We start from the raw sequence: 22,472 nt of genomic DNA on the forward strand, positions 1-22,472 counted from the left end.
GTAGAAGTTTTGAAGCCCTCACCTATTGCCATCACATAAAGCAAACGGAATCGAAATCGGGTTAGAAATGGCGAAGGAGTAGCATTTTGTAGCAAAATGTACAATATAGGTCAAAGGTCAAGGTCAAAGGTCAAAGAAGTCAAAGGTCAAAATTCTGAGTAGAAGTTTTGAAGCCCTCACCTAGTGCCATCATATAAAGCAAACGGAATCGAAATCGGGTTAGAAATGGCGAAGGAGTAGCATTTTGTAGCAAAATGTACAATATAGGTCAAAGGTCAAGGTCAAAGGTCACGACTGAAATTCTGTGTAGAAGTTTCAAAGCTCCCATGTAGTGCTATCATATAAAGCAAACAGAATCAAAATTGGCTCATAAATGACAGAGAAGTAGCAAATTGAAGATTTTGATCACACACGGACGCACACACGGACACACGGACGGACACACGGACGGACGGACGGACGGACACACACACGTACGGAGCCCGTTTCATAGTCCCCTGCTCGAACTCGTTCGGCGGGGACAAATAATAATGAAAGTAATCCTGGATTCAGATGCTGATCCCAGATCACGGCCAAAATTCAACCATCTCTTCCTTTTGCTGAAAATTTCATCAAAAATTCTTTCACAACTCTTTTAGCTAATCTGCATGCAAATAAACAAACAGATGGACAAACAAACCAATGCCGGCAAACACATAATGTCCTACACAGAGATGATAATATTAGCAAAATTAAGGCTCAGGGGGAATATCTTAATTTTTACTTGGGAGATTTTCATGGGCTGGTTTTATACTCAATGTCTAACATGACTGCACAGTGTATGATTTAGATCCGTAGGTTCTGATGTGTGAGTTACCCTTGTAAAATCAATCACTAGAACACACGAGCAATGTAAAGTAGTATATATCTCTCACGCTGGATGCCGCCAGCTATTTCCACGAACAGGATGTGACGGGCATGTCTTATCAATGTTACGCGAGAATTTCCCCTCTGATCCTTTTCACACCGTCTGCATTGAACCGACCTGAATTTCACTGCACGAGACCTGTCCATCTCCCCATGCATGGTTGCCCAGGAACACTAAGTCTTCTTTTCAACCGTCAAAATTTACACGTGTTCATCAAGGTACTGATTTGAGAATGTTTCAACATGCCACAACGAAAAGTAGAATCATATCATTTTTTTTTTTCAAAAATCATGTACAGGGCATTAAAGCATGAGTATCTTTACAAATTCCTGTATAATTATGCAGAAGTATGACGAAATAAGACAACTTTAGTTTTCTCATCAACCAAAATATTCAGATAGCAAAACACTAAATTAGATAACTGATAATACACACTTGTACATTATATTCTAATGTTGCTGATGATAACGTATAATAGGTTTAAAAATAGGGAATCTACATTACATTGTAGCAATGCATGCATTCTAAAATATCAGTATGCATATCCTAATGGCACATAAACTATCAAATATACACTGTATAAGTCCACTATCAGGTCTAGGAAGAAAATCTGTGACATATTTGATTATATCCCACATAAGTATGTTTGACCAATGGGATAACTTGAATTTGGAACACGTGTACGTGAGATGTTTTTCTCCCAACATCCATGCCATGGTACTATCACATTTATATGTGATATAATTCTATTTCGTTAGTACTTTTTACAGTACCCGCGATTGGAATCGATAAAGGTGTTGCTCCCATCTATCGGCCATGCAAGTAGCTAGCAAGTTCTAGTGGCACACATCCGTGCACATCGCACAATTATCGATACATCACTATCGCTTGTTATCGTCTTAGATGTAACGTTACTCTTGTTCATTCGACTGCCGCCATGCCGCGAAGTGTGGTTTTATGGTACAACCACCTGTGTTGAAAACATTCAGCACGATTATAAAATGAAAATCTGCACGGCTAATGGAACACATTTTTATCAACTCTCAAGTTTGTAAATCGATGTGGGATATAAAAGTAAATAATCATCTCCTATTTCTCTGGCAATGGATACAAATTAGCATCGCCTCGGTGATCCTTGAGGTGTCTATCAGCCCTCATCTTGGGCTCGGCCTGATAGACACCTCACGGATCACCTCAGCAATGTAACGACTGTAACCATCACCCTCACAGTCAATGATTATTTGCTTTACACGTACCATATAAAAGCAAGACAATTTTATGGCATGAAATTTTTTTGAATTGCCACTGGCATTCAATGCATACAGTGTAGACAAAAACTTTCACGTGCATTTCAATTTTGCAAATCTTGGCTCTCATGAAATTCACAAAATCAAAATGCACTTGAACATTATTTTCTTGAACATTATTTTCTGGTTTCACAGCATATCTTATTTAACTCCACCCAAATGAGACTTAGGAGAAAATCTGTGCATCAGATATGAAATTTCCATGAGACCGTTGCTGCAAAGCAGGCTCATGACAAAAGAAACTAGAATTATCACTGAAGGTGATTAATACCCCCGCCCCTAGTGTTGCTTTATAGTATGTGATGTCATGAGGGCAATGACGTTAATACCAAGTTTGTGCACTTGTCGAATTGGAAACAGAATAATTTTAGTTTACTGTACAATTACGGAGTTGACACTGAGTTCCACAAGGTTTGGGTAACAAGTGTGGTTACCATGGCAATGCATTGTCTCATACAAACACAAGGGACATTTTGCATAACTATACTTAAAGACCATCATACATATCAAATTTGACCTTCATAGCTTGAATGGTTTAGTTTGATACAAAAATTAGTGGTTACCATGGCAACACATTTTCCTTAAACTAACACATTGGTGTCTTGCAAAACTACACTTCTAGATCATGATACATACTAAATTTGACTTTAATTGCTTGAATGATGGGAAAGTTATTCGATCTGCAAGGTTTTGGTAAAATTGTGGTTACCATGGCAACAATTTGTGTGACAAACACAAAAATTATGTGTTCCACATCTATACCTCAGGGCTATAATGCCTACCAAATTTGGTTTCAATTGCTTGAAAACTGTGAAAGAAGTTCAGTCCACAGGATTAAAAACAAAACAAAACATGCAGTTACCATGGCAATGCATTGTCCGAAACAAATACAAAGGACATTTTGCAAAACTACACTTAAAGAACATCATACACACCAAATTTCACCTTCATAGATTAAATGGTTCAATTTGATACAAAAATGAGTAGTTAACATGGCAACACATTTTTCTTAAATATTAACACATTGGTGTCTTGCATAACTACACCTCCCGATCATCACACACCTTTAATTGCTTGAATGATGTGGAAGTTATTCACTCCACAAGGTTTTGGTACAATTATGGTTACCATGGCAACGCTTTGTCCGACAAACACAAAAATTATGTGTTGCACATCTATGCCTCAAGGCCATAATGCCTACCAAATTTGATTTCAATTGCTTTAAAACTGTGGAAGTTGTTCACTCCACAAGATTTCGAAGAAAACATGCAGTTACCATGGCAACGCTTTGTCAAGTACAAACACAACGAGTGTCTTGCACAACTACACCTAAAGATCATCATAGATACCAATTTTGAAATTGATTGCTTAAATACTATGGAAGTTATTCAATCCACAAGGTTTTGGTAAAATTATGGTTACCATGGCAATGCATTGTTCGACAAGCACAAAAAACATGTCTTGCACATCTATACCTCAATATCATCATTTACTGTACCATAAGTTTCATTTAAGTTGCTTCAAAACTGTAGGAGGAGTTCGCGACGCAAGATTTTGCAACAGACCGACCGACCGACCGACCGACTGCCCGCCCTACCAACATCGCGGTGATTCCTATACCCCCTTCACATTAAGTGTGGCGGGGGTATCAAAAGGAAATATGGACACAATCACATTGATCATCTGTAATTCCTTATTACTCTGTGATTTCTATCTCAGTTATCACTGTCAGAGCACACATACCTGAATAATCACATTCTGAGGATACACTACCATGGGGCAATCACTCCTTCTTTTGATATATTCTCATTTTGAATACAGATATTGATTTTCATTATTGTCTTGTTTTTCTATGATCAGACTCAATTTCAGCAGCGATTTGATGAGACAAGACAGCTGCAGCCTGCTATGCAATTCTCATCTCATTGGTCGGTCTTGCCCTCTTTCAAGTTATTATCCGCTATGATTGTCATGTGCTTAGTTTCATGCCACAATCAATTACCTGTCAGCCGCCATTATGCTGCAATATTGAATTATGAGTGTTTTTCCATTAAAGGCAAATGAAGACAGATCCTAGATGCAATCAAAAAGCGGAATTGTGACGTCTTTAATATCAACGGCGAAGATAAACAGACTAAATATAGAGGCTTGCGATGATAAATAGTCCGGATATGTATTCAATTATAGCACATAACAAAAACATATCCTGCCCCCTCCTCTCTATGCATAACACAGCAGCGATTACTACTAGTATAATCATGTCTACACTGTAGGTAATACAGCTTTCTGTCAGTAACAATAGTGATGGCACAGTATTGTAACGAACAGATGTAAGCATTATGCATAATTGGAATGTCTTCACTTTGTCTACCTGGTATGTACAGCAGACAGCCTTAACATGAACAGAATAATTACAGAGGCTCACTGAGGTTTAGGATCCGGCATTTAATTGCGCAGCGCATTTTCTAATGCAACATTTCGCACGTCATCCTTTTTCAACAAAATCTGACTATGGTCACTGGTGGTATAATGATGTGTCTACATGTAGTTTAATTGCCTCCCCGTCATCAAAGTGATGCCATATGGTGACTTTATTTTCTTATCACAGAGAAGTAATGATCGAGTAAAACTAAGAATAGAACCAAAACCAAATAATGAGCCATATAATATGACTTCTGTATCAAAGAAAATGCTCGCTGGTGCTTGTACGTATTACGGGTACATTATCTTTATCAGCGCATCGCAGTAAACATTGGGTTGAAAAAAAAAACATAAATTTGCTTTCGATCACGATGATCGCTGTGTGAAGACTATTTTGAGATCCACTGGAATAATTTTCCCTTTCGACAAAACAGAATGCATATTGACAAAGTTGGGATTGGATATCATGAATTTCAATGGCACAGAAATCAAAGCTTTACGGAAGAGGTTTCTTTTCTTTTTTTCTTCTTTTTTTTTGCATTTGTTCAAGGCCCACAAATCAGTAGGCAGAAATATTGGCATTGCTTTGAGAAGAGAATCGTGTGAGGGTTTGCCAATTACCGCATCAATTTGTGCTTCTCGGCTCCCGAACTCGAGGCAGCATCTTGGCAATCCATTTAACAGGGACTCCTCCTAAATGTCAATGAATGCAGAACTCCGTGTCTCCTCCTAGCCTTCGCTCCAGCCTGCCAGAGCGGGTGCATTTTTGCCCCTGATCTATTTTTGCATGCAATTAATTTTGTCAAATTTCAATTGTATGCTATCAAACTCCCAGTTCGTGAGAACTAGCCTAAGCTGATATTCCACTCCTGTACAATGCAGTAAAACCTGCTTTAGCATTGTAATGACCCTCTTTTTCCATTCAGAGCACATTATCAATAATGAACCTGTCTATAAAGACCATTTCTGCATGAAGACGACTTTAACAAATCAAGCTTTGCATATATCAATGACAGATTCAATTCAATCTGTTCAATTCAATCTTGTTCATTAAAAATACTGCCATGACTGTCAAGAGACTGATTGCAGCTAGAAGCAATTACAAATTCACAAGTTAAAAACATGTGGCTAATATGCAGCAGAGCAGAGGAGAGTAAAGCCATTTTTTTTTTCATATTTGTAGGCATATATTCATATATCCTCAGGAAGTGGAAATAAATGATCGCAAGTGAAAAAAAAAAATGCTGCTTGTCTGGTTTTTAAAGGGAAAAAAGGAAAAAATAGTCTTCATCTAAAGCATCTTGTTCATAATCTTGAGTTTGGGCTGGAAGGAATCCCTTGATATGATGAAATTTAGCTCAAATGCAAAAAAAAAAGTTAAGTCTTAGAAATGCCAATATTTCTTAGAATTAGAAATCATCATGAAAGGGCTCATAAAAATTCTGCATGAGCATTATATATAAAGTATCATGGAAGGGCATTAACAAGACCACAGAATATCGTCTGCCACTGATGGTCAAGTGTTTTGTCAATGTTCAAGCACATATATGTGACCTGCCACAGCAAAAGGATCCGAAAGTTGAGGGCGGATGAACTGAGAAAATCGAGTTTGAAGTCAGATCATCAAAATCAGTCAAAACCATCGTATTTCTGTTTTTAGCATAATTTTGTAGTCGAATGTTTTGTCTATCATCTGCCAAAATGTCGAAGCTAAATGATCAAAGGAAATTATGCAAGAAATTAGCGTTTTTCTGGACCATGATTTTTTTACTTTCAACAGAATAGAACATGTCTGGCACTTTGGATTTAGCGCCACAGATAGACTCTGCCCCTAGCAACAAGGGAGTTATCTTATTGGTCAGTGCGTGGCATCCTGGGGGGTGTTTCATCAACGTTTGTCAGCACTGACAATTTCAGCAAAATCCTTGGTTTTGAGTGGCTGAGATGCTCTGGTCACTGACTGTTACTATGGCGATTCAAGTTGTCAGCGCTGACAAACGTTGATGAAACACCCCCTGGTAAATGATTGGTCTTACGTAGACCGCTGGCGCTAAGCTTGAATGAACATTGCGGAGGTTGCTAACAGCATACCTTCTATTGCTAGGAGGTGAAAGCTGTGTTACCTCCCCTTGAGCCCGATTGCATTGGCTAGAGGGAAAACTTGAAGGCGTTTCTCTCGAAACACTGATTTCCTAGACCACTCAGCATAATCTCATAAAATTATTGATATCTCCACAACAGAGGAATTTATGAGTCGTGTTATATATGAAATTAAAGTGGAAGAGCAAGGAAATAAATGTGTCATTTTCAGAAAATTAACCTCCCCCGACTTTCGGATCCTTTTGTTGTAGTGGGTCACATATGATTCCATCTGATACAATTATAATGTCTTTGAAAGTTAATTCAAATATACTTTGATTAAAATATGTTTGCCCAGTTTATATGTTGAGACATGTATTCAAGGTTTTTATGATGAAAATCACAGTATCAAGAAATGATGTTTGGCAGAAACATTACGCACCCCTTCCCCCCCCCCCAAAAAAAAAAAAAAAAAAATCCAAACATACGGATGATAGGACAGCTTGATAGTAGTAGTAGTACTTAGTAATAGTAGAAGTAGTAGTAGCAGTACTAGTAGAACTTCAGTAATAGTAGTAGTAGTAGTACTAGTTGTCAAGTAGTAGTAGTAGTGACGTAGGATTAAAAAAACAACAACTCCCGTCACTTTAGCATGCCATTCCACTCAATGTTGAAGTTGAATTTAACAGAAAGAGTGAGTCCATGAGCACAATGCCATGAGCAAAAGTTTTATCCAAATTGGACATAAGAATAAGAAAGGAAAAGTTATTGAATCTTCAGGACACATATTGATGTTTTCATTGAGAGTAACATTGGCAACAACAACACATGCAGTCATTGGTGCTGTTCACACCTGGTACAAAAAAGTGGGATGTTGATTGTGATCTGAATACTGAAATTGTTTGTGCCCGTTCAAATGGACAAAAATATCCCGCTACTTGTCAATCGCCATAGTTTGTTGACCAAACTGGGCATGCCTGAAATCAACTAAAAATGATGTGTTCGAGCTCTGCTGTGACGTCTGTAGTGAATGATGGGCTAAAAAATCTTGAGATTATCTGCTCCAGCATTCAGAGACTCGCCACAGTAGAAATTATCCTGCCATTTTTCAAATAATCATGATAATTCAAATATAATCATGAGATGACAGATACAAAATAATCGCAAGATATCATGGGGTTTGGATTACAATGCTGATTATGCTATTTAGTGAGATTTTCATGTCTACAATGGCATAAATCGTAAGATATAGATCGCTATAGATGTAAATCTCAAGATTAGGACCCTCTAACTCATCACAGTGTGAACGCCGGACTATTGCCTCACAACCATCACATTTGAGTATGCAGTTTATCATGATACAACTTATCAGACTTACATGTCATGTCAACAAAGGAAAATTCAGTGTAGATCTACATGTATGTGCAGGTAAAGGAGGGACTGGTAAGATAATCATTGATCATCCACTCCTCAAATTTGCATTCCTGCTGGTCGTGTGAGGACCATTTTCTGAAATCATGCAAAACTGAAATGAATTTCCATAATTTTCTGATCCTAAGTCTAATTCTGATGAAGAGACAACCTTTCTGTTAGTCAGCCATCACTATATGTTTTTATCAGCCAATTTGAACATGGTGAGAAAATGCATACGTGGAGGCATCATGTAGCATGCACATCTAGGAAGGTAAATAAGACGCACAATGAAAGAAATGTTCATTTAATTTTATTATACAGATTAGCAGTTGTGATCTTGACAAATTTAATTTGTAGAGGGAGACAAAGTGAAGAAACTTGCACCTGAAGATGCAAAATGTTTGTACTAGAAAGGCACTGCACACTGACATGCATCCTACATTGTATCTCCACTCTACACGTCTTCACACAGAGTCTGAAACAACAGGCAAATGATGCTGACCCAGTGCAGTCGAGCACAGATGACCGGCATGAAGCCGGAATACCAACCAACTTATATATGCCGCACGACAAGAAAGAGCCGAAGAGGAAGACCGTACATGTCAACTACCTACCGACTAGTGGTTGGTGCGACAATAAATCCAAGCGAGTTTGCAGAGTCAAGGGCAGAATTTGAGAGTACAGTCAGGATGTTTGTCGGAGAAAAAAGGGAGCAAAGAGACAGGAAATTGAAATCCTTAGATCAACTGTTTGCCAAATCCATGTATGTATGTTGTCTTCCACAATTCTGGGTGACTTTTTTTTGTAACCCTTGTTTCGGTTTCATTCCCTCTTTCAATCGGTCCATGCGGTTTCACAACATGTTCGAGTTCACTCTTATTAACCCTTTGTGTGCATTGAGTATTACATCTGGCATAGAAAATCTCACAGAGTTGTGCAAACTGGCCAAATTCCTCGGCACAGAAAGGGTTAATAGAGTAATATCAGACGTGAGGTCATGACCTCATAATCTCATCACCTCAGCTGATATCAATTAATGTTTGCTTCTGATGCCAACATGTTGTAAAAACACACTGAACTCTCAACTCATTATATTGTTTGTTAATGATTGTCATTTTAGTCTATCTTCCTCCATTCAACTGCACCCACACCTGCAACTGCACTGCACCCACCTGATCACTCAATTTCCCCCAAGAGAGTTGTGTGACTGTTGCCACATAGTTTTTTGGTTGTTGTTGTTGTTTTTTTTGTTTTGTTTTTTGTTTTGTTTTTTTATGTGGCCCCATCCATTTCAAGCATTCATATTACAATTGTATCACTGTTAGTTACAGGAAAATACTTATCTGAAATACTTTACTAAAATATGTATCTTATTGCATGTTTTGTATGATATGTTTACTGCACAATACTAATGGCTTATGCTTATCTCTTTGTGTAATGATATGTTATCACTTTAAATCACTGCACTTGTCATTCTTTGTATTTGAGGTTTTGAAATTTGTATTTAGTTTGTATTTGATTGAATGCAGACAAAAATCAAACAAACAAACAAAGTCTAGCATTTCATATCACTTCCTTCTTTAAGGTCTGATTTTTTTAATCAAACCTCTGTTAGTTTGTCTGTTTGCAAATACTCTTTATTTTTAAAATAGGCCAATCAGAACATAATACAGATTTAACATTATCTTTTTTTTTAATACTGAGCATAGTCTGAATTCCAGACTGTGTCAATTTCTGCATTACAAAATTGCCATCACCATGGTCATGCCACAAACTGTGCCTTGTTTCAACAACTTTTTCTTTGTTTCTACAACTCTGTGACTATCCACTTGCATTTACAACATCACATCCCATGATTCTGTGGCATATATGTTCATTCACTATTTGTAAAAAACAAGGCAAACTCCTTCTAAAGAAGACATGCTTCACAATGCAATATACACAAAGTATTCATCCTCCATGGCAATGCAGTTTAGTAAGAGCTAGAAGACGAGCATAAATGTGATGATTTACACAAGATGTGTCAACCAGATATGCATAGCTGTTGTGGTTCATACTCTTGATCTGAAACCTTCATCATTTTAATCACAACCAGACAGTGGGTGGAAAGCTACTCCTGTTCTATACCTGCCAGTAGAGGGGGTACTTCTCACATCATTCTGCACTGTTGGATTGATCAAGTACAGTGGCTTCATAATTCTTTTTACCCAGACTTTGACCGTTGCAGGTGAACGTAGTGTATTACATGACAATGATATCAAACCACAACTAACCCACTGAGTTTTGTACTTAAAAGACATTTCACAAAATGTTTTTGTATAATGATTTACAAACTATAAATATCACTATGGCCACTGGTATGCCTCCGCCATAATGCATGGTTCTACTACAGCTGTAATAGGTCTATAGTACAATGTCTTGACAATGTTTAATGACAATTTCACATAATTGGCAAAGCATTAAAATGATAGATTTGTTACAAATGTGCTAAATGTTCACTTTTCTTGAACTAGGTTTAATAGGATGAATGGCTTTATTGTCCATAAAAAGAGTGCAATTATTTGGGGATTTGAGGGTTTTTATTTGACTTTTGACCCTTTCGTAAGTTTATACAGCTGTAAATGCATTGAGTATGTAATTTTCAAGGTATGGAAAAAAAGTGTTATTTCAGGATTAAATGGTAAAATATTAGCATTTACACCTGGCCTTTGACCCTTGACCTTTGACATTATGACCCTAAAGTTCCCAAGAGAATCACTGTCAGGTAGAACATGCATGTACTAAGTTTCATGATGACACTCTGTAGCGTACCTTGAGTCATTTTTTAGATCGCCCCCTCTGTTTAGAAGTGAAATTTAGCACTTTCAATTGGCCTTTGACCTTTTGACCTTTGACTTTTGGCAAGAAACTTCCCACAGAATCCTCATTGGGTACATGTAAGTTTCAAGAAAAATCCTGCAGGCATTGCATAAATATGAGGGAAGTAGTGACATTTTGAGGAGTTGACCTTGACCTTTGACCCATGACCTGTGACCCATGACCCTCAAATTCCCTAGGTAATCACTAGGCCTACATCTTTATACACTATATTCCGTGAAGATACCTACAACATTGTAGAGCTATTTCCAAGATATGGAGAAAAACATGAAATTTCAATATTTTGACTCTACCTTTGACCTCATGACCCCAGAAATTCTTTCTGGAGAATCTTTATTTGGTAGTACATGTATACGCTACATTTCAAGAAAATACCTTCTATTGCATGGATATGGGGGAAATAGTGAAATTTTGAGCATTTGACCTTGAGTGTGTGACCTTGAGTGTGTGCACCTAAGAGTTGACAGGCACAACTTTGCCCACTCATGTATTGTACATGCCAAGTTTCATTAGGATACCTTAGACGGTTTTTTAGTTACGCTGTCTACAAAATTGATTACGGATGGAAGGACGGACGAAGGACGGACAGACGGACAACCTGAAAACATAGTGCCTCTGGCACCACTTCATGGCTGAAGCATAAAAACAGTAGCTGCTGCAAAAAATCTCTTCCATGAGAAATCATCAGATTACACTTCTTTGTCAATCCCTTTTTAAACATCACTGCTAACTCTTGAATCTAGTCTGTGATTACTCAAATGATTTCTGTAGTAAGAGACAGAACCATATCCACACATTCACTGTGGCACTCAGCACTCATTCTTCGCATGCTCAAATTACTGGACAGATGTATCTGATTCACTTAAGAGGACTTTCAAGGAGTCATTAAATCCAGTTTCAGTTGTTTTAATACATTATTGTATGCTCATCTCGACTGGGGCCTCATTAAACATGTGTGTATAGGCCTAACCAGGGAGGTAGACTAGAAGAGAACTCCCTGGCCTAACCTTCAGACTAAAAGCCCAACAAATGCAACAGTTAGATGATTACCAATTTGATAGCAATACATCACACACACACACACACACACACACACACACACACACACACACACACACACACACAAATAAAAAATAAATGACTAGTCTGGTTAGATATTATACTTCCTATCATGTATAATTTCTTTTTTATTTCAATTTTATGGGGGTGGATAAAAAAAGGAAACAGGGTCTTCCTACAGAGACACACATAATGGTTCTTCTGTCAGTATAGCCCAACCACAAGTCATGCACAGCACAGACCCATACACTTTCACAGAGACACCCATCATACCACTATCAGCTACAAACTTGTACAAAGACTAAGTATAAAAAATATCTACTTCCTACTTTATTACATTTTACTCACATAAAATTAATTGCTTGATAAATTTGGCATTTATTGCAAACCATAGATAGCAACTAGGTGATGCCCATGGGAAAAAATTGCACTTCTGACTGCAAGATCTGTCCATCACTGTACTATTAACAATTCAAAGTGATTTGCAGCATGCACGGCGTATGCGTCACCATTGGCCGTCTGCCTCAGCAATCATTTCCGTGTGCGTGCGCGTGCTGCTGCGTGTGACCTTTCAAAGTGCACACTGATTACCATCTTGGAAACTTCTGATTTCACCAAGTGGAGAGAAGTAACCTACAGCAGGGGTGGATCCAGGAATTCCATAAAGAGGGGGCGCATTTACAAAATTAAAGGGGGGGGGGGGGCACGCACCCCTCCCCCATTTTTATTCTCTTTATTTCTTTTGTTTCAACAAACAATAAAAGGGGGGGCGTGCGCCCGGTGCAGTCCTCCCTGGATCCGCCACTGTACAGTACGCATTCAAAGCAATAATCATTGTGTTCTGGCTGGCAAGTTTTGAATTGTTTTTCTGGCTGGCACTGTTAAGTCAAAATCAGTAACACTAAAACAACGCAAAGGTGATCAAGACTAGATTCATTAAATATGTCTGAATTACCTGTAACACACTGTGTTAATTCATCTGTGTTATCATACCGAGTTATCAAGTTTTTCAACGACCATTGGTACAGCACTGTCACGAATTGTTACTGACACTGACAGTAGTAATCTAGTACCAACTATATGGCTATGCATCAAACATTTACAGTTTCCTTTTCTGCTTTATGGAAACATTTTTTTTTTTTTTTTTTACCAAATTGGTTCTGTGCTACTTATTCAATTGTTTCTTTCTTCTTCTTCTTCTTCCGATAAGTACATCACTGTCACTCTCAAAGAGTATTGTCGTATAACCTAATTGCTGCATACTGCATACTGTACATTCACAGACAGCCCTGTGCAAGAGGAGCATACCATAACAATTAATAATAAATCATCAAATGCTAAAACAATTCGTTTTTATTACCCGTATGAACGAGATTGCGGGATACGCGCGCGCGCAAAATCACAATAGCACTACCCAGATATGCATACATGGGACCATCAGGCTAGTTCTAATTTATCGACTGGCATCGCATCCTCGCTGCTAGCTATCCATCTAACAGCTAGTGGATACAAACCATCTGACAAAAACAATACAGATTCACAAAGCTATCTCATCTCCAAAGAATAATTTGTTAAAACAGATAAGATTACCTTGTTCTTTTCAATCACAACTGGGAGCCGCGCTGTTTTTTAAATGAGGACAGTCCCGTGTGCACTACACTGTGTTTGTGCGTAAATATGCGTGACAGAGAATTAAACAAAAGATCATTCATCATTCTCAACAATAGGCCAATGCATATTCATTAGTGGATGACTGAGGGATCAAGGGGTAACCCACAGGGCAACATGGGGGTAAATCACAGTGGGTAAATGAATCCAATACATAGCAGTGGTGGATCCAGGGAGGACCGCACCGGGCACACACCCCCCCCCCTTTATTTTTTGTTAAAACAAAAGAAATATTTAAAAAAATGGGGAATGGGTGCGTGTGCCCCCCCCATTAATTTTGTAAACGCGCCCCCTCTTTACGGAATTATTGGATCCGCCCCTGCTTAGTACTGCAAAATACACCCCCCCCCCCCCACACACACACACACCTTTGGCTCTTTAATAAAAAGAAGAAGAATAAAAAAATATGCCTCCCCAAGCCCCCCCCCCCCCCCCACAAACACATACTTCAGTAGATCACTGTATTCTTCTGCTTTATCTTCTTCTTCATCTTCTTCTTTTCTTCTTCTTTTTATCCACGATCTTTTCCTCGGAGAAATCATGCCTCCTTCAATCCTGACAAATTCTTGCAGATCGATCACCTTTTCTTGTTTGTTTGGTTTTTGTGTGTGTGTGTGTGTGTGCGTGTGTGTGTGTTTTGTTTGTTTAGGAATTGAATAGTGAATTAAATTGAAAAAAAGGTTTGTTCGTTTGTTTTAGTTTAATCGTTTTTTTGTTTGTTTGTTTGTTTGTTTGTTTGCTGTTTTGTGTGTGCTTGAGCATTTAACCGCGATTTCGGCCCTGTTCTTTAAAAAAGAATTAAGTGAAGTGGGTTATTTCATGTGCAAAGAGTCCCGGTTCAGCTCCCATAAACCATTTGTAAATATTGCGGGACTTGGCAACAAGGATAGAATGCCAAAGCCAGTTATTGTAGTATCCGCGTTGGCGGCGAGACCGCTCATACGCTAATTGGTTGGTAGCTCCTTGATGATAGTTGCTGTTACAGAATTGCACTTTTCATTTTTACTGTGGTAATTGTACTCTGCTGCTTGTTTATTTTCCTGATGGGCCCATTGCATTGATATACAGGCTGTATAGCAAGACTGATTTACATGAAGAGAGATAATGTACACATTTGACCTTGAAGAATGTACTGCTATTCGTGATTTGTTTTGTCAATAGGTTGCTGCAGAAAAAAAAAATGACAAAGGAAAAAAAAAACTCTGCCTTGACACTGTAGTGTTTGCAACTTTTTTCTGAGCCTGCTTGATTTCAGTGGCCCAAACCACACTCATTGAAGTAAGACAGAGCAGAAAACAATTGCATGGACGCATATTTTTTTTTTTCAAATGTCGGGCTTTTCAAGCAATAGCTGTCGTTCAAAATCAATTCTATAACTTTCTGAGCATGCTGAGAATATTTGTCATTGTAAGCTCATCTCCAATTTCCTCGAAAAACATCTCATACAAAGCGTAGGCCTATATCCATATTGCCTTTGATTTAATTTGTCAAAATTGTACTCTCTAAAAGTTATAGAATTTATTTTGAATGACAGCTATTGCTTAAAAAGTCCGACATCTGAAAAAAGCAAAACAAAAAACAAAACAAGACAAAAAAAAATCGTGTCTTCTTTGAAGGTCGCGCTGAAGAAACGCCCTCTGAGTCAGCTTCTTCATTCAAAACTTGGTAAAGAGCCTGCATGATCACACTGAACAGATCTCTACTGACAACATGATGAGTCCACGCTGATCTCTGTGACCGCGGTGGTGGCGGGTGGTGACGAGTTGAGGGGGGGGGGGGAGGTGCGGATATCATTCATCCATTTATTTTTCCATCTCCAACAAAACTTGTAAAATCATCTCTACCATGCACGAGATAAAAGTCGTGGGATAAGATAATAAAGAAATAAAATTAAACCATCCATGCATCATTAAAATCTAGACGTTTGTGTGATTGTAGATTTGATAGTTGGTGAGCGAGAGAGCTCACATGCGTGATGCATCTATTACAAGTCTTGTTGTTGTTTTTTGTTTGTCTGTTTTGATGTCTCAAACTTGCATGACCCTCCCATATAGCGGAGGTAGATGATTCACATCGAAACTATATAAGCAATTAGAGAGGGTTTTATTGTTTTCCAACGATCTGTTTTAGGTGTACACTGAAATGAGCATCAAATGATATATATATACCGAATATGACGTGATCTTTATAACTTCTCCTTCTTCTTTTTCTTCTTCTTTTTTTCTCCTCCTCCTCCTCCTTCTTCTCTTATTATCATTATAATTTTTATTAGCAGTAATAGTATAGTAGTAGCGTAGTAGCATGATTATTATTATTAGCATTATTATTCTTGCTATTAATTTCATTATCGTTATTGTCTTCGTTATTTTCATGATTAATCCTTTTGTCACATTTTATTGTTTGATATCTATAGGAACTTGACTGAAATCAATTATTTGCATTTTGAATATTCACATTGTGATCACGCGACTCATGAAATTTGAAGACACGCGCAACGGTGACTGCTTATGTTAAAGTCTTGACTCCGACAACCAATTTTCAAATGATTGTCTTCATTTCACAAATGGTGTATACGTTTCCATCTTGTCAGTTCTTGGTATAAGACTCTCCTTATATTCCCCTCATCTCACCGAGTTAAAGGGGAAACCGAAGAGGTGTCTCGGTTGTGTAATCGATGACGTCACTGTGTATCTAGCTCTTGAGAGTCAAATTAAAGATGACATATTAACTTTATTAACTCTTCACTATATTGATACAAAGTAGTTTTCTGAAGGATTGATCACGCACCTACTGCATTATTAATATTGTCTTCATCATCATCCTCTCCCCCACCCCACTCTCTTTCATCTTGATCTTATGTAAGATACATACAGGAGACTGGAAAAATAAACACAAAAATGGGATTCCAACGGGATCCCATTTCCTTTTTTCTGTATTTTTAACATAATAAATGTCCTGTATACACTTATTTTCTTTTCTTTTTTGTTCCGGATGTTTTGTATCATTGATGAATTTTGTAAACCACGATGGAGTGTGATGTAACCAATGTAAATGTAAATGTATAGGGATTATCAATAACTACTAGTACTTCTGTCTTCTGTCGTATGTCATCGCTCTGCCCTTTCATTGATTATTAACTGAACTCCTGCATCATTATAAAAAAAAAAAACTATGAGGTTGATTCCCACTTCTTTCGATGCAGTTACATGTAGGCCTATAAATAAGCGAAACAAATGGAATACATGCACCCCATGCACGTAAAATTGAATGGAGACATTGTCATTGACATTGCAACTTCAGCTCCCTTACGCTATATGAGGATACAGAGTAGATTGGAAGGAAGGAAGGAAGGAAGAAACGTCGATTGACCTTATAGTATTCCCCAATCTCTCGACCTCCAAAAGAGGAACACATTTGAATACAACTCTATCGGGAAGATGGTTTCGTTGAACTTTTTTGCTGAGGTAATACCGGATTCGCCATGGCACGTTTTACAGGGGATGACAGTGTGAAGTCAAGAACAGAAATTTGATTGTGATGGAGGCAATTATAGGTGATATGGTTTAGCATATCACCATTGTTGTCAAATATATCCTACCAATTTTCTAGGTTATATATACAGATTTTTTTTTTCAAAATCGACCAAACCAACTGACCGAAAATGTCCATGATTCTCATAACAATATTGGCATTTTTAACGTTCCAACGTGTATTTATTACGTGATCTAAGACACTATTTTATTTCATTTTTGTTTTTGTTATTTAGATGAAGGCAAGTTATTGATCATAATTATTTTCCTAGCCGAGTGTCATTTATTGTTATGCTTGGAGCGCACAAACTTCTAGATCAAAAATGTATATCTTGCACAACAGCGTGCGCGCGTCCACGTTTGCCCGTTAAACACGCTCGATGGGGTGAACTTTAAATTGTGTTTAAGATAAGTTGTTTTTTTTTTTTTTTTTTTTTGGGGGGGGGGTCAATATAATCATGATCACGATTTGCTTTATATGCAACGCTTGTCTATCGTTCTGTAGGCTTTTTGCGAGCACAGCACATACGTGCACTTGTTCTCTTTTTTCCATTTTGATGTTTGATTTAGAGATTTCCTTGTTTCAAAGAAGACGATCATCAAAATATTTTAAAGATCTCCTTGCTGTTTAATGTACAAATGTATTCACAACAATTCTCCATCAACATCCGCAGAGTGGTATCTTTGTAGATGACATGTCAAGACTGGAAAATATGAGAAATAAAACAACAACAACAATAACTATTTATACGTATACCAAAATCCCGCACAACGTTTTACCAAAAGTCATTAATGCAATTAATGAACTGATGGCTGGAACGTATACGGTTCATTATTCCGAAGGTTCGTTATTCCGGAGGATCTTTATTCCGAAGGTTCGTTATTCTAAAAATGAAATAAGGTTTGTTATTCCGAAGGTTCATTAATCCGAAAATGAAATAAGGTTCGTTATTCCGAAAGTTCGTTAATCCGAAAATGAAATATGGCTCGGTATTCCGAAGTTTTGTTACACGGACCCTATTTCATTTTCGGATCAACGAACCTTCGGAATAACGAACCCTATTCAACTTTCGGATTAATGAACCTTTGGATAAACGAACCCTATTTCATTTTCGGATAAACGTGCCTTCGGAATAGCGCACCCTATTTCATTTTCGGATTAACGAACCTTCGGAATAGCGCCACAAATGTTCGGATTAACTAACCCTTTTTCATTCTCGAACTAATAATGAACCTCTAGGGAATTTGTGTGTTTCCTATACGAACCTTCGGAATAACGAACCTTCCAAATAACGAACAGCATCCGCTGGAACACACATGTCCGAGCATGCGCTGCTTATGAAGAAAACTGAATTATTTTAACAATATCTTAATAAAGAAAATGAAGCTTAATGTGTACAATATGTAACACCTTATTTTGATTTGAGTAGTAAATATATTATATTAGCTACTTTTTCCTCCTTGCCAAGTATCACAACTGCTATAACCAGGCCCCATTCCGTCAGTCTTTGAGCTTTTACATCCTCTTATACGGTATTTTCGTATCTATGGTATATAACTCTCCTTCCTTTCATGTTATGCTTTCAGTTGAACTTGTGTCATGGCAATGTTTCTCTGCCATTGTTTGAATTTGATATCATATCGTGTACCCCTGTATTCTATGTTGTGGATGTTAATTGAGATTGTCATGTTATGTGCAAATAATGCCTATTTATTTCTTAATGTTTTGTATAATAACATAGGCCTATATATTTATGTTAAATTATTTTCACATACAGAGCCTTTCGGAAATCCAACCAGACTTCTTTTTTTCTAATTTACCCACCCATCATTATGTTTCTATTCCTTTGAAAGCTCTGTTGAGTGTTAATGTGTGACTATCCAATGTATCTATGTATATATCGTTAGTTTTATTTTTTTTAATCGCTGATCAAGCTTCAACTGACCAAAAGAGCATATTACCTGATAGAATTCGTCTAAGAGTTACGTTATCATCTTTCCAATCGCGTGCCCCCCCCCCCACGCACACATACAGTTTAGATGAGAGACTACTTATATACCGATCTGTTAATTCTGACTTATTTGTAAAAGCAGATAACCTTGAGGACGAAGCATTTTGAGTGAAATCTGTATAGATACACTGTAACCAAACATCAGATCGGCGACCAAGACAGATATAGAGTATATTGTAGGTCATAGGCGCCGGAAGTGGGGGGGCAGGGGGGGCGGCCGCCCCCCCAATCCAAAAAGTGGGGGGGCAAAACGCATTTTTGCCCCCCCAAAAAGCCCCCCCCCCCCCCCCACAAAAAAAAAATAATAATAGTAAAGATAAATGAATAAACAAATAAAATAAAATAAATATGTATATAAATGAATAAAAGGAAAAAAATATGGCTACAAACGGCAGCTTTTGGACTGTAAAATGTCAAAATTTTCAAGCTCGCTCGCTTCGCTCGCTCGCATCCAGCAGTTGAGCCCGGTGCGCCTCCCCCTTAATTTCTAAAGCGAAAAACATAGCTACGACGACAGTTGTTGGACTCTAGAATGTCAACATTTTTAAGCTCGCTCGCTTCGCTCGCTCGCATTGAATCGTTATGCCATTCTCCTAATGTTGCTGACAGTAATTGACAGTAGTTGCGCCCGATGCCCCCACCCCTTAATTTCCAAAGCGAAAGATAAATATAGCTACAAACGGGAGTTTGGGGACTGTAAAATGTCAAAATTTTTAAGCTCGCTTGCTTCGCTCGCTCGCATTGAATCGTTATGCCACTCTCCTAATGTTGCTGCCAGTAATTGCCAGCAGTTGCGCCCGATGCCCCCCCCCCTTAATTTCCAAAGCGAAAGGTATAGTTACAAACGGGAGTTTTTGGACTGTAACATGTCAAAATTTTCAAGCTCGCTCGCTTCGCTCGCTCGCATTGAATCGTTATGCCACTCTCCTAACGTTGCTGCCAGTAATTGCCAGCAGTTGCGCCCGATTCCCCCCCCCCTTAATTTCCAAAGCGAAAGATATAGCTACAAACGGGAGTTTTGGGACTGTAACATGTCAAAATTTTCAAGCTCGCTCGCTTCGCTCGCTCGCATTGAATCGTTATGACACTCTCCTAACGTTGCTGCCAATAATTGCCAGCAGTTGCGCCCGATGCCCCCCCCCCCTTAATTTCCAAAGCGAAAGATATAGCTACAAACGGGAGTTTTGGGACTGTAAAATGTCAAAATTCTCAAGCTCGCTCGCTTTGCTCGCTCGCATTGAATCGTTATGCCATTCTCGTAATGTTGCTGCTAGTAATTGCCAGCAGTTGCGCCCGATGCGCCGCCCCATTAATTTCCAAAGTGAAAGATATAGCTACAAACCCCAGTTTTTGGACTGTAAAATGTCAAAATTTTCAAGCTTGCTCGCTTCGCTCGCTCGCATTGAATCGTTATGCCATTCTCCTAATGTTGCTGCCAATAATTGCCAGCAGTTGCGCCCGATGCGCCCTCATTTATTTCCTAAGCGAAATATATAGCTACAATTAAAACTCCAGTTTTGGAACTGTAGAATATCAAAATTTTCAAGCTCGCTCGATTCGTTCGCTCGCATTTTATTGTTATGCCATTCACCTTATGTTGCTGACAGTATATAATTTGTCGATTGTTTCACACCGTCATTCCACAATCCATGTGAGGAAAACTTACAATGTTCCTCAATGACTGCGTTGTTGAATGTATCACATTCCGTAATGTATTGTAGTCCCATTATTGCTCACGCACACACGCACAAGCATACAGACCGTCAAAATTACTTTATGGTTCCCCCCATGTTTCGACAAACCGTACGCCACTTTACATATATATATATATATATATATATATATATATATATATAATAGATGTGTGTGCGTGTGCGTGTGTGTGTGTGTGTGTGTGTGTGTATGTGTATATTGTGTAACATATGCATGGTCTAATCTTGAGCCCCCTCCAATGTTTGCCCCCCCAATCCAAAACTGCTTCCGGCGCGCCTGTTGTAGGTTCTCTGGTTGGGTTAATTGGAACCAGTTGCGCGCATTCAAAACAGTTCAGTTCAGTTCAGTTCAGTTTTTATTTCTGCATTTCAAAATCAATACAAATCAACAAAATACTTACATAGCCATTTACACAGCTAATATTCGTAACGTTTGGATCTTACATACATTTTCTTTTTTTTCAAGAACGAATATCATATATGAAAGGAAGCAATAGGAAATGATAAAAATGAAATGCAGGGGACCATCATCATAAGCTATAGCTTGATGAGGAAGATGGCACACTCGTGCCAGTGAGGTTGTTTAGAACCAGTTTCCATAGCGATGAATGGCCATGACATCACACTTTGGTGCTCTTTTGTGAGGAGTCGTAACAAATAACCAGGGACCTCCCTGAAACTGTGCACTTCACACTGGAATCGTCCCGTGGTGGGGCCATATGGGGGTAGACATATTATTTTCTGTTTGAGGAAATCGGTATAGTGTGCGCCTGTGCGTGACTTTGTTTTTATTTGTTTGTTTGTTTGTTTGTGTGTGTGTGGGGAGAGGGGGGTATGTGTGTTTGTGTGTACGTGTGTGTGTGTGTGTGTGTGTGCGTATGGAGTGTGCGTGTATGTACGTTGCGAAAGATGCTTTGCAAGTGCTGTGACAGTCAAAATGTAAACCACGTTCATTACATTTTATTAATCATTTTTAAGCGTATAGGTACAGTCTGTTAACATTGGTTGCTTACATCAACCTCTGATATTGCACATTAAAATCGATGTTTATTTCAAGTTTCTGAATGTTTTAAACCAAGCATAACATAAATTGCAGTGAACTACTAGTCGAAACGAGATTATTTATAAGCCATATACATAAGACTGGCAAGAGATTCCTCCCAGTCAATAAATATTTGGCGAAGCATTCATTATTTTAGCATTGCTTTCTTCTATATTATCATTGCTAAATACTATAGGTTTGGAATACTTCGTTGCTTTCGGGTGAACGGTGCTGTCAGGCAAAATAGGATTTCATGACTAAACACTATATGACATCACATATTTTATTGTGTAGGCCTACGCAAAATATTGTCATTCCCAGCATTTGTTAGTTTGATTGTGTTTGTTTTATTTTGTTCTGGTTTTTTTTTTCAAACGCCGTTATGCCCCAATCTCAAAACGTAGCATATCGGACCGGCTGTTAATCGTGTTCTTTCAACTCATTC

The 22,472-nt window shown here is 38.2% G+C and overlaps 1 long non-coding RNA gene across 1 annotated transcript in view; it reads right to left on the reverse strand.

Annotated features, from left to right (window-relative positions):
* LOC139729453 (uncharacterized) overlaps positions 1 to 13,723 on the reverse strand; it is a 165,331-nt gene extending 151,608 nt beyond the window's left edge. Inside the window, exon 1 of the long non-coding RNA XR_011710870.1 lies at positions 13,654 to 13,723. This is a non-coding gene — a long non-coding RNA (uncharacterized lncRNA). The remainder of the gene's footprint in view (positions 1 to 13,653) is intronic.
* Positions 13,724 to 22,472: the final 8,749 nt, after the last annotated feature.

The sequence above is a fragment of the Diadema antillarum genome, unplaced genomic scaffold, assembly GCF_040938485.1.
Source record: "Diadema antillarum isolate AM-2024a unplaced genomic scaffold, OU_Dant_1.0 seq00000243_RagTag, whole genome shotgun sequence".
NCBI lineage: Eukaryota > Metazoa > Echinodermata > Echinoidea > Diadematoida > Diadematidae > Diadema > Diadema antillarum.